Raw genomic sequence first — 13571 nt, 5'->3', positions numbered from 1 at the left:
TGTATTGCCAGACCATCCCCTGTCAGTACTTGAGCACTGATCACTATCAGTTCTTTCATGGACTTTAGCAAAAGCCTCTGAACTTGCTCAACTATATTCAGTCTTACTTTACCTTCAGGCCATTCTCCAAAAGTTTTGAGAACAATCTTTTGAAAAGATAAATGAATATTTCTCACCCCCTTTAAAGTCCTATAATGGCTTACTGTGGCCTTTGGTCCAAACTGCCCTGAACCTGTTAACATGACCCAGCCAGCCAGCCTCACAGCACACTTCCTGTCCACCTCTTTCCCATGTCTCCTTCATACCCGGCAGTACCGCCACACAGAACCAGTGACTGTTTCTAAGATGCACACGATTGATCTCACCTCCAGGCTTTGGCCTCTCCTCCTTCCTATGTCCATGCATTTCTCCTTTTGCCAGACTGACTAATGGTCCACTCTTCAGATCTCAGTTTAGATGGCATTACAAGATGGGTGTTTATCCTAGCTCATAAGATTAGGTACCTGCTAAATTCATACTGTCTATTCTCCTCCGTCTTTGCTTCTACTCTTAAAAAGGGACCACTAACGTTTTATTCACTGTAGTATAACCCTGCTTATGTGCTCAATAACTATTTGAGTAATCAATAGCAATCATATTCCATGTACTGTCCCAGGTGTCAAAGAATTACATCAAAACAAACAAAAAAAATTTAATGATCATTCAACTTAAAAATGCATCACTTCAATAAAATTACATTCTTCCTCCCCTACTATGCTGCACTGAAATAAATACAAAAATCTCACAACAGTGTTGGGAGGCAAGTAGCAAACATAGTATTATTCATATCTTATAGATGATCCGAAAATATTAACACTATCAGGAAAAAGCAAATCAGGACTTAAATGAAATGTTTTTGTCCATACATACTAAAATTTTACATGGAGACTCTACCAATAAGAGAACAAGTCAAGAACTCCCTGGCGTCCAGTGGTTAGGACTCCAGGCTTTCACTGCTGATGGCCTGGGTTTGATCCCCAGTTGGGGAACTCAGATCCCACGAGCCCTGTGGCGTAGCCCAAAAAAACAGCACAAGTCAACAAACTACAAAAGTCCACTTCAAGATCTCCGTTTCATTTAAATTAGTGCCCTTAATTCTCCATTGCCCACATTAAGAACAGAAAAATGGCATAAACAATCCCAAATATAGAAATACAGGAAGCATTACTATAAACAAAACTAGTGGAGGTGATGGAATTCCAGCTGAGCTCTTTCAAATCCTAGAAGATATGCTATTAAAGTGCTGCACTCAATATGCCAGCAAATTTGGAAAACTCAGCAGTGGCCACAGGACTGAAAAAGGTCAGTTAACATTCCAATCCCAAAGAAGGACAATGCCAAAGAATGTTCAGACTAACGTACAATTGTGCTCATTTCACACTGCTAGCAAGGCAATGCTCAAAATCCTTCAAGTCAGGCTTTAGCAGTACGTGAACCAAGAACTTCCAAATGTTCAAGGTGGATTTAGAGAAGGCTAAGAAACCAGAGATCAAATTGCCACCATTTACTGGATCACAGAAAATGCAAGAGCGTTCCAGAAAAACATCTACTTCTGCTTCACTAACTGTACTAAAGCCTTTGACTGTGTGAATCACAACAAACTGTGGAAATTCTCAGAGACGGGAATACTAGACCACCTTACCTGTCTCCTGAGAAATGTGTATGCAGGCCAAGTAGTAACAGAACCAGACATGGAACAACGGACTGGTTCCAAATTGGGAAAGGAGTATGTCAAGGCTGTATATTGTCACCCTGCTTATTTAACTTATATGCAGAGTACATCACATGACATGCTGGGCTGGATGAATCACAAGCTGGAGTCCAGACTGCAGAGAGAGAGATATCAACAATCTCAGATATGCAGATGATACCATTCTAATGATAAAAAGCAAAGAGGAACTAAAGAACGTCTTGATAATGGTGAAAGAGAAGAGTGAAAAAGCTGGCTTAAAACTCAACATTCAAAAAACTAAGATCACAGCATCCAGTCCCATCACTTTATGGCAAATAGGGGGAAAAGTGCAAACAGTGACAGATATTTTATTTTTCTGGGCTCCAAAATCACTGCAGATGGTAACTGCAGGCATGAAATTAAAGACACTTGTTCTTTGGAAGGAAAACTATGACAAACCTAGACAGCATATTAAAAAGCAGAGATGTCACTTTGCCAGCAAAGGTCCATACAGTCAAAGTTATGGTTTTTCCAACAGCCACTGCACAGATGTGAGAGATGGACCATAAAGAAAGCTGAGTGCTGGAGAATGGATGCTTTGGAATTGTGGTGCTGGAGAAGACTCTTGAGAGTCCCTTGGAAAGCAAGGAGATCAAATCAGTCCATCTTAAAGGAAATCAACCATGAATATTCACTGGAATGACTGAAGCTTAATAGGGTTAGGGTTAACCTATTGGAAGCTGCAACGCGTTGGCCACCTGACGCGAAGAGCTGCCTCACTGAAAAAGACGCCGATGCTGGGGAAGATGGAGTCCAGGGGCAGGAGGGGGCAACAGAGGGTGAGGCGGCTGGGTGGCATCGCCGACCCAGTGGACAGGAGCCTACACGAGCTCCAGGAGAGACGGAAGGGCAGGGAAGCCTGGCGAGCTGCAGTCCAAGGGGCCACAGAGTCAGACACAACTCAGCAACTGAACAACAACAATCCCAAGTAATAACATCTGGGAATATGATGTATCTTTTTCTGGTGTTTTCTGAAACTGACCTCAGTATTCAGTGCAATTTGGATTATCTGAGAACATGCCGATTTATGACTAAGAGAAGGATTTGGGGGCACAGTGCAGACAGGCACAGTGAAAGGTGTCTATCAGTTTAGATTTAGCACAGAGCTGACATGATGCACCAGCCAGGACACACCCAGCAGAGATCACTCACAGGCAGAGAGTGACTGTGCAGGACTGAGCGCTTCAGAATGCTGTGCACAACAGCACCGGAGCATCACCTTTCCAAAATAAACCAACAGCGACTAAAATACATCTCTGCATCAGGTCTTCTGCTGAAATAAAATCACCCAGTGTCTTGGAAAAGAGCCATTCTCACCCATGGGATGTACCACAATCAGGATGTGGGGCATGTCACAAGAAATGGCTTATAGTTAAAGGATCAAAATTCTAAGAATGATTTCCTTGTTTAAAAAACTTTACAAATGTCACTCATTTGCATTCCAGTATACTTGTGTGAGTGGGAAAGGGGTGAAGCTACAGCCAGTGGACAGGAAATTATAATCCTGTATTTGCTCACAGTAACTCAGACCATAAACAATCTGCCTGCACTGCAGGGACCTGGGTTGGATCCCTGAGTCGGGAAGAGCCCCTGGAGAAGGGAATGGCGACCCACACCAGTGTTCTTGCCTGGAGAATCCCATGGACAAGAGGAGCCTGGTGGGCTGGAGAATCCCATGGACAGAGGAGCCTGGTGAGCTGGAGAATCCCATGGACAGAGGAGCCTGGTGGGCTATAGTCCATAGGGTTGAAAAGAGTCAGACACGACTGAGCAACTGACATGTAACGTATATGCTCACAGACAGTAGAGAAGAGTGAACACTATCCATCCTGTGTGGCAGGTGAAAACGTTTGGAGACTCGCTGTTTTAAGTATGCCTTCTAAATGTATAACATAAAATACAGGACCTCAAATTAGTACTTTGAAATAATTTTAGTGAAGACTACAAGTCACAGAGGCCTGCGTTGAAATGCCAGCCTTCTTGATCCTACTTGGGCAAGTACTTGGACAAGTTACCTAAGCGGCTTGAGCCTTACTTTGCTAATGCTACTTAAGAATTAACTAGGAATTAACCTACACCTTGCATGGTCGTATAGAGAACGTGGCACAGAGGTGTTCACTATTACAGAGTAACAATTAGGAGCAGAGACCCAGTCCTCCATCTCTGTGTCCCTTCAGTTACCTAACCTTACTAGTTTCCTAGTCTATAATACGATCACCTTTTAGAATTAGGGTGTTGTAAAGATTAAATGTCTTACAACACTGCCCGGCAAGTAGCACACACTAGCTACGTGTTAGTTACTATTAACATCATTATCATCACCACCACTGAAATGTTAAGTAAACACTGCCACATTATCAGATTCATTACTTTTCCACTATATGAAAAAATGCTCCTTGAAAATTAACCTTATTTAGTGAACTGATTATAATATAGGATGAACTCACACACTCAAAAGAGTTTTTATGCTGATTTTTAGAAACTTTAAATATACAAGAAATTATCTGAATTACCATTGGTCATGAATGTTGACAAGATATATACAACAAATATCCATTTTCAGTGAACATATCCCTTCATGGAACTAAAGCATATCACAAACTGATATGTCTATTGTAGTTTCTCCCCAAAGATTTCAAAGCAGTTTAAAATAATTATATATAGCAATTCTCAAAACTTACAAGTATACTTACCTGGCAGAGGAGATACCATTATCAAGAAGGTGGTTCTCCCAGGGCGAGGCTCACCCATTGCACTCCGTGTTGACCTCTGCGATTTCCTCAAATAGGGGAAACTCGACTGTGTAATTTATGGTAGTGGGGGACTGCGGGCGCCGCTTTCCCCTGAAAAAAAAAAACTTACAAGTTACCAGAGAAAATTGCATCTGAGAGCAATCAACATCTTTCTCTAAAACTTTTGCTACCTAATTCCAAAGTGCTACAGTCTAACTGTTGCAAACCTGCCACTCATCCAATCAGTCGGAACACTGACTGCATGTCCACTGCACAGGCAGGCACTGGGCCAAACCCTGAGACCACAGCGACAGTGGGCGCCGCCAACACTGTGATTAAATGTTCCTGAAATGCTGTTTTCCTTAAACAGTGAAAAGAGTAAATTGTATGTTCCAACACTGGAGTGCATTAATAGTTAAGAGTTAAGTAACTTCATAAAAGTGACAGTACAATATTTTCCCCAAGGAGACTAGGATTAAATGAAATAAGCATCCGTCTCTACTGCTCAATTACTAAGTAAAGGTAAATGACCACTTTAAATGAGTCAAATAACCTCAAGAATGACACTATTTTTCACCCATCTGAAGGAGAAAGTTTTGAGAAAATCTTAAGTTAGCTATTACATGTCACTTGTAATCTATCAGAAATAAAGTACATTCACTCAGTTTCACTCAGCATCTGAAACTGAATTTTTGCTGGGGCGACTAGGGTCAATTTACTAATCATGCCTTCCTTTGATCAACCATTTTTTCTTAGGAGAGAAAAATCTAGCCTTAATGCAATCATCAAACAATCTAGAATTCATACTTTTTATCCTACATTTTACAAAACAAGATTTTTCTCAAGTAGCTACCTGTTAAAGTTTTAAAGAATTTAACATATATATTACCCAGCAAAATTGCTCTGCCCAAAAAAAAAAAAAAAAAAATGCAATCTTGACTCCAAGTTAAGTAATCTTAGTGCTTCAAGTGGTCATCCAAAACCTGAAAGTGGACAAACAGCCAACCACCTTTTTAGTACCTACCTCTCCAGAAGAAAGGGCTGTTAGACAAATGCTATTAATATTGACAGCAATTGTATCAAACTGACATGCAGGAAGGTGCACTTCAGGATTAAGTACCTTCCTTGGAGTTCATTATTATGAACTATGAATGTCACATTAGAAAAACTGCTGTCATTTCATTTTATGAATGCTGAATCAGGTAGCTTTAGTTAACTGCAACACTTTACAAACAGGCTATCAAGTAAGCCCCAATTACCAAGTTGTTCCAGACACAGAGCTTCTGTTTCTATTATTAAGTGTAATTAAAGAATTAAAAGGATCAGTTTATTTTTCTTGATACATTAGTCTAAAACGATCTGCAATAAGTCTCTGAACACCCAAGTGACTGAAATTCCTTGAGCTATACAAAACACTCCTCTGGAATGCCAGTCTTCCAAATGGCAAGACTCTAAGAACACACAACTGATACACATTCTCCACATTACACATGAAGGAGTAAAAAGATTTCAAACTCAGTAAATTTACAGGAGGGAGGGGAGAAAAAGTGAAAACAAATGCCCCAAGTCTTTGTCTTCTCCAGAATGGCATTTTGTAGCACTGCAAGAATTCAGGCATTTCATCAGTATTCTGCACACTGGGGGACATTCAGGAACTGCTGGTGACAGATGAGCCGACAAGAAGCTTCACCAACAAACAGTATTAAAAGGTAATGTTGCAAATCAGTCATGGAACAGCGGGAGAAGGAATGTGGAGGAGTTCAAAGAGTAACAATCTTCCGCCAAATTTTACATTCAGAGCAAATCAATCACACACTCCTCCAGGGAAAAAAAAGAGAGAGAGAGAGATTTGGTGTGACCCAGAATAACCATGAGGACCACACACACACACACACAGAGCAAGTGCCACTTCCACTACAGTTTGACAGTCATGCATTTGGATAATTATAGTAGAAACGTGTGTTTTGGAAACACAGCTAAGACCACACCCTAGGACCGAGAACCGGGACTTTAAATGCTAAGGATCTGCGGTCCACGCAACACCTGAATCGGGCGGTATCGTGGCACAGGTGGAAGGGGTCGGGGCACCAAGTTCAAGGCAGGTGATCAGGAGGGCCGCGTGTCCGGGCGAGGCCTGGTGGAGTCCGAGGGAGAAGGGGGTGTGGATCCGGGGACCAGCACCGAGAGGGAAGGCGGCCGCTGGGAGGAACGTGGGAGCTCCGGGTCGGGGGACGACCAAAGACGCGGGAGGGGAAAGCGCCCGGAGCCAAAGGCCACGGGCGGAGGCAAGACTGGGCACGGGAAAGGGCGGCGAGCACGCGCGGGGAGACGCGAGGGGAAGGAGGCAGGGGCGGAGAAAGGCACAGCCGAATGAATGAGCGCCAGGGCGGCCCGGGGCGCGGAGGAAGGGCCCGGGGCGCCCGCGGAGATGCCGCCGCACGCCAGGGGTGGGCGCCGGGATGGGCGCCGGCCCCACCGCGCCCGCCTCTCCGCCAAAATGGGGTCGCGGAGCAGACGAGCCAGGGGTGTGAGAGAAGCGAGGAAAACGGGAAAAAAATAAACCACTCACCCTCCCCGCGAGCCTCCAGGCGCTCTCTCTCAGCCCCGTTCCTCCGCCCTCCTCGAGCCGCGGCGGCAGCTCCTCAGCAGCGCTAGAGGGAGCCCCGGGCCCGGAGCGGGGCAGCGGCGGCGGCGGCGGCCGGACGGGGAACCCCTCCGCACCTGCCCCTGTGGCGGAGCCGCGACGAGCCAGGCGGGGGCGGCGGCAACGGCGGCAACGGGCGGCAACGGCTCCCGTGAGCGGGGAGGGCAAAAGACCCGGATGTACAGGGTAACGGCGAGGAGGGGGAAGGGGCAACGCCAGGAAGTGAGCGCCGCGGACCTCTCCGGCCGTTCGCCTGCGCCGCGCGCCCGCCCCGCAAGGTAAACCGTCTTCCTTCCCCGCCCCCTTTGCTCCCGCCCCTCCCCTAGGGGGCGGGGCGAGGCAGGAGACAGGTGGTCTGGAAGGCTCCGCGAAGAGAGGAAGGGGGCGCGGCTACCTTCTCCGCTACCCCGCCCTCCTTAAAGGGGCAGCACCTTAAAGGCTGAGATGGCTTCTGGGTGGACCCGCGTCTTGCAGCCTTCTCATTTTACAGATGGAAAACTGAGGCTCAGAGGTGACAGTGACCTGCCTCAGGTCAATAAGCTCAGAAATGGCAGAAACTGGAACTCGAGACTCGCAGATCTGGACTATGCTGAACCCATCAAAGTCGCCACATCCCATCACGGCCCCCCTACACGTGGGTGGGTGGGCACGCCTTTCCTCCAGGTGCTGATTGAGACTCAAACTCCCAGATACTACAGATGAGCTTGGCAGGCTCCCCAGGGCCAAGAGGTACACCGTTATCTCCTCCGATGGTATCGTGGAGACGCCCTTGGGAGGTGTTAAATAATCAGTCTGAGAACAGAAATCAGGCGCCACCTGAGACTTGCATGGTGCTACACATAGCACTTTCAGATAAATGAGACTCTGTTCTGGGGTCTGGTCGGATTCAGCCCCCTGGCCAGAACAGGCTTTGCTCCTGGAAGCTTCCGGTTAAATGAGCTGGAGGTGCCAGAGAAACCCCGGGGGCCACCAGAAGCTGGGAGAGGCGAGAGGCGGGAAGGACCGTCCCCGGGAGCCTTTCGGGGAGGGGGTCTGGTACAGCTTGCTGTCAGGCCTCTGGAGCTGGCAGAGAATGAATTTCTGTTGTTTTAAGCTGTCTAGTTTGTGCCAATTTGTTTGGTGGCCACAGGGAACGAAAGCACTTACTCTGTTATTTGTAAAATGCAATAAACCCTCATAACCCCCTCAGCAACACAGCCACGGCAGCCACCCACGCTTAACCCTTTGTCCTGTATCCCGTGCCCCTGCTCCCCCATCCAGGTGATTTTCATCTCCAATTTGTAATTTTTGCCAATTTAACAGGCACCATCACATCCTCCAGAACTTGGACCTGCCTCCCCTGATGGCCAGTGACCAAAGTCACTTCCTGGTCCTCACTGGCCAAGGGGGTCTCCTCTGGGCGGAGGTGCAAGCTGTGTCTCTGTATTCAGGACATTGACCTTTCCTTGGTTATGTTTGCAGCAAGATAACTTGTCCCAGTTTGTAACTAGTCTCTTGGTTTCTTCTGATGAGCAAAATTTCACATAGGATGCAGGATTCCAATGAAAAAATGAATGAGAGAATGAATGAATGAATGAGTGAGTGAGCTGTTTTCAGTCCTGGCTTTTCCACCCATGGCACTGAGGTCCCTGCAGTCCAATGGGACCCAGCTTCCTTACTGTTAGCACAAGGACCTGAGTCTTATTCCTGGCCCAGCCTTCCCCACCTGGCTGTCTGATGCCACAGTATCTGCTGCACTGCTGGGGAAGAGCCTTGAGGATTACTAGGAGCTTCTTAGACAAAGCAATTTCTAAGCCTCTTTAAATCCTTTCTGAAACATGCTGGCATATAAATAAATAAACAGTTCCAAAGCAATTTCCATCTGCCCTCCCCAAGCTGGGACTCTTCCAAGCTGCTGGCCAAGAGTTCCTGAAACCGCCTCGAGCCCCGGGGCTGGCCCGAGGGCCTGCACGGAGGCACCTGTCCCCACACACCCCCCCCCCCCCCCCGGCCCAGCAGCACCCTCTCTGAACACCAGCCTCTCTGCAGCCTGGAGCAACTGGACTCTGTAGACAAGTAATCTCTTTATGGGCTGTTTCATTGCGAATCGTCACCAGACAACTATTAATCTTCAATCATACTTTTATCAAGTGTTTTTTTTTTTTTCCTGTCTCTCTCCCCAAGACTGGGAATATCCATATAGCAGCTGTCATGGGTCGTTACCAACTGCATCTTCCCCGCTATTACAGCGAAATAAAGCCAGATAGCGAGAGACTAGAGGGGCCGTCCGATCAACAGCTTATCTGGGGATCCGAGGGCTGCCAGCGAGATGATATTGCTCTGTCACATCTGGGCATGTGTCCCCCCTGTGAACAAAGGACGCGGCAAACGGACGCTGTCGCCCCACGGCGGCCCGTGCCCAGCACCAGACCATGACCGTCCCAGCCCAGGGGTGCGGGTCCCTCCAGGGACAGGTGGCAGACGGGGAACTGGAGGGCCAGGCAGTGGGACAGCCTCTGCATTACCACTTAGACGGAGCAGGAAACGGAGACCGTCATCCCTTGCTCAGAAGCTGGCGCAGGCATCACCGGAGCCCAGCCCAGGGCACGGAGCACCAGCGCCATCAGCCCGTGTGAGAGGGAGCGGATGGGGGCAGAGACAGCTGCAGCGAGGACGGCGGCTCTGCCGGCCAGAGTGACCACAGGCAGTGAAGGCCCGGCTGGCACCGGCCCCTAGGGCCGCCACCAAATTCCTAAGCCTGTGCAGCTCTAGACAACAGAGGTCCGCTCCCTCGGGGCCTGGAGGCCGGAAGTCCAGAGCCAGGGCTCCTTCTGGGGGCTCAGGGGGAGGACCGGTCCAGCTCCCAGGGGCGGCAGGACGCCCCCGACCCTCCTAGGGCGGCAGCACATTGCACCAGTCTCTGCCTCATCGGCACGTGCCGCCGGCTCCCTGCCTGCCTGTCCAAGTTTCATCTTCTCAGGTCCTTGCATTAGGTCCTCCCCGACTCCAGGAGGACCTCCCCTTCCTCTGATTGATTACGGCTGCAAAGTTGATATTTCCAAATAAGGTCACACTCACAGCTGCTGGGGATTACGACCTCTACAGATGTTTCTGGGCTACACAAGTCAGCCGAGGCCTGGAACCGCCGGCCGTCCGCTGGGTACTGATCCTGGTGGGGAGGGGTCCTTCCCCGGGGCCCCTCCACTGGGTGGTCTACAGCCTAGCGCAGGCAGCAGCTCTCCAGGGTCTTCCCCAGCAAGGAGAGGCCGTCCTGGGCAGCCTGCCCCTCCACACCCACTGTCCTTCACTGAATCTCCCTCTGTGTTCCTTCAGGGTCACACCAGGGGACGGGCATCCAGACCCCCACCGCCAGTCTGGAGAGGGAAGCAGACCTTCTCAATCCACACCCTGGGAGCCACAGACTAATCCGTGACGTCACCGCTGTCCACAGGGACGCCTCATCTGAGGCCAAGCCCAGCCCTTGGACGGCCAGGCCGCGGCTCTCGTGGAGGGAGGGGTGGAGGGAGGGGGACAGAGAGGAAGGCGGGGGTGGCCGAGAGGAGCGGGGGAGGGGGGGGGGAGGTAGAGCTGCGCCACGGGGTGGGGCCTTCATCCCCCTCTGTTGACCTCCAGATGTGAGCAGCGTGTTCGGGGCTTGAGCCAGACACCCAGAGAGAAGGTCGGAGACAAAACTGAACCGAAGCACGCCCACCTGACACTGACCCGTCCGGAGGGAGCGCTCCCTGCCTGCCACCTCAAGCCCATGTGGGGAGGCCTGGGCTGCCTCTCCCCTCTCTGGGGCCGGTCCTTCTGCAAACAGAAGAGCCTGCTGGGCTCAGGGGCCCTTCCAAAGGCCCCCACCCTCCTGGGAAGGGACTGGAGAAGGCGGAGGTCAGGAAGGGACTGACCCTCTGCTTTCTGCGTCTCCCCTGCAGCCTCAGAACCTTTCTCAACCCTGGCTCCGGGCATTGTTGACCAACTGGCCCACAGGCACGGTCCACCTGCCAGCCTGAGCCATCCAGTGAGAGCGCTGAGGCGCGAACAGCAGGCAGCTGAGGCGGGATCCGCTCCGAGGGGACTCTGTGTGCTGAGAGCCAGGGTGGCCCCACCCCGGGACTCAAGCTCAGGGCGGGCAGCGGGAGCCAGGCGTGCAGAGCCCCGCAGGAGCCACGCTGCCGAGGGAGGGGTCCTGTGTTTCAGGGACAGGCTGGCAGTGTCATCGGGGTGAGACGGGAGGTGTGCATGGGCCTGATGGGCCCAGACAGAGGGGCTTCCGGAAGGCTCGTGGGAGCCCCTCCCGGCCACCGGCCAGCAGAACGCTGTTTGCTCCTTTCTCAGCAACCAGGCGCAGTGGTCCCTGCCCCCCCCCCCCCCCCGCCCCCCGCCACTCCCTCCCGGAGGATCTCGGCCAGTGAGAGTTCAGTTCAGTCACTCAGTCTTGTCTGACTCTTTGTGACCCCATGGACCGCAGCACGCCAGGTCTCCCTGTCCACCACCAACTCCCAGAGCTTGCTCAAACTCATGTCCATCGAGTCGGTGATGCCGTTCAACCATCTCGTCCTCTGTCGTCCGCTTCTCCTCTTGCCTTCAATCTTTCCCAACATCAGGGTCTTTTCCAGTGAGTCAGTTCTTCACATCAGGTGGTCAAAGTATTGAGTTTCAGCTTCAACATCAGTCCTTTCAATGAATATTCAGGACTGATTTCCTTTAGGATGGACTGGTTGGATCTCCTTGCAGTCCAAGGGACTCTCAAGAGTTTTCTCCAACACCACAGTTCAAAAGCATCAATTCTTCGGTGCTCAGCTTTCTTTATGGTCCAGCTCTCACATCCATACATGACCACTGGAAAAACCATAGCCTTGACTAGATGGACCTTTGTCAGCCAGTGACACACAAAGGCCAACGCACGGCTGCTCCAGACTGGACACGCTCCCTCCACACCCTCGCTGCTGCCAACACCTTCGAACTTTAATTAACACAATGACAAGCAGCCCCAATGAAATCAAACATTGAAGGGTCTGACCACTCATAGCCAGCTAGCCTCCGGCTCCCTAGACGCCGTCGGCAGGAAGGGCAGGCGCTGGGAAAGCCCACAGGACGAGGCTGGAGGGTGCCGAGGGGGAGGAGTCTGGTTGCCAGTGGCCCCAAGCGCCACCCTCTGCCCTGGTCCTCCGCAGCCAGTGGCGTGGGGCCAAGGGGCAAGTCCTCATGGTCGCTCTTCCAGAAAGCGGGGGAGGTCCGACACCCACGGGGCTGCTGTGGGTGGGAACTGGCTTGTTAGGATTAAAAAACACAGGTTATTTAAACTGTTACTTCTCATAATTCACCGAATATTATTACAGGTCAGGATGATCCCTCTGTTAACATATTGAGTACATCCATTAGTGTTGTAGAAAACTTCATATATAATTCAGTAAGAATTCGAAGTATACCTAAGCAGACCGTCGGGCTGTGGGAGGTTTCCGTCGTGCACCTGCAGCAGCGAGGTCCTTCCAAGCAGGCTCGGTGACGTGTGTCCTGCTTAGTCCCCTGACTGTCCGGCCTTACAAGCATGATGCTCTGTCTGCTTGGAGAGAGACCCTGGGCTCAGCTCGGGGAGTGGGAAGCCAAGGCCGTCCAGGCAGAGAAAGGAGGTGGTCCTGGCTCAAAAAGGTGCAGCTGGGCTTCACACTCACGTGGGCGCCGAGCCTGCCTGTCCCCTGGGATGCCCACTGCCTTCCCCAGGGACCGTGAGCACCCACGCAGACAGCTCTCCCTCCACCTCCCGGGGTACCTGTCCCAGCTCCGGGGTGCCACCCCCTTGGTGCCACCCTGCACGAGTCCCTCCGCGGGGACCCACCACCTTGGGATCAGGGTGCAGCTGGTTGCCCCCAGAAGACAGTGAATGCCGGGGACACACAGTAGGTCCTCGGAGAGGAAGCTGACCACCTGAGCCACCCAGACACCAAGCAGGGATGGGGCCCCCGGGCGAGGCCCGGCCGCAGCCAGGGACAGGCCCAGGGCCCACGTGAAGCGGGGAGCTCACAGCTGGGCAGGCGGCCCCGTTCAGACCGAGGCCTCACCAGGTCCAAGCCCTGAGTCACAGCTTGGGAGCCAGCCTGCCAGGCCAAGCGTTCCCCACTGGCAGTCTGGAGGCAAATCGTGGGGCTGCCTGCCACCCCACACCATCTCCCTCCCTCCTTCCCCCTCCCTCCTTCTCTGTCTCTCCGCAACATACTCACAAGTCTTAAGTAACTTTCCTGACAGCATTTTCATGATTTAAAAACAATACGCCTAGGACACTAATCCCAAACACAAAGGGACACGATTATGAAGAAACTTAGACCTCAAAGTACAGTGGGGAGGTGAAAACCTGCCTCTGAGTGGAAGATCTTTGACTTCTCTTGTGGGAAGAGATGTGGTTATCTCTAATAAGTGATAGCCCCCCCAAAAATACTCACCCTTT

General features: G+C 51.0%; 1 non-coding gene across 1 annotated transcript; it reads left to right on the top strand.

The window, feature by feature from the left end:
* Positions 1-4456: 4456 nt before the first annotated feature.
* Positions 4457-4617, top strand: LOC122709648. Its single transcript, XR_006345635.1, has one exon. It is a non-coding gene; the product is annotated as a U1 spliceosomal RNA (small nuclear RNA).
* The last annotated feature ends 8954 nt before the right edge of the window (positions 4618-13571 follow it).

The sequence above is a fragment of the Cervus elaphus genome, chromosome 15 (genome assembly GCF_910594005.1).
Source record: "Cervus elaphus chromosome 15, mCerEla1.1, whole genome shotgun sequence".
Taxonomy (NCBI): domain Eukaryota; kingdom Metazoa; phylum Chordata; class Mammalia; order Artiodactyla; family Cervidae; genus Cervus; species Cervus elaphus.
Note: the sequence above shows the minus strand (reverse complement) of the source record. Positions and strands in the feature narration are given on the sequence as shown.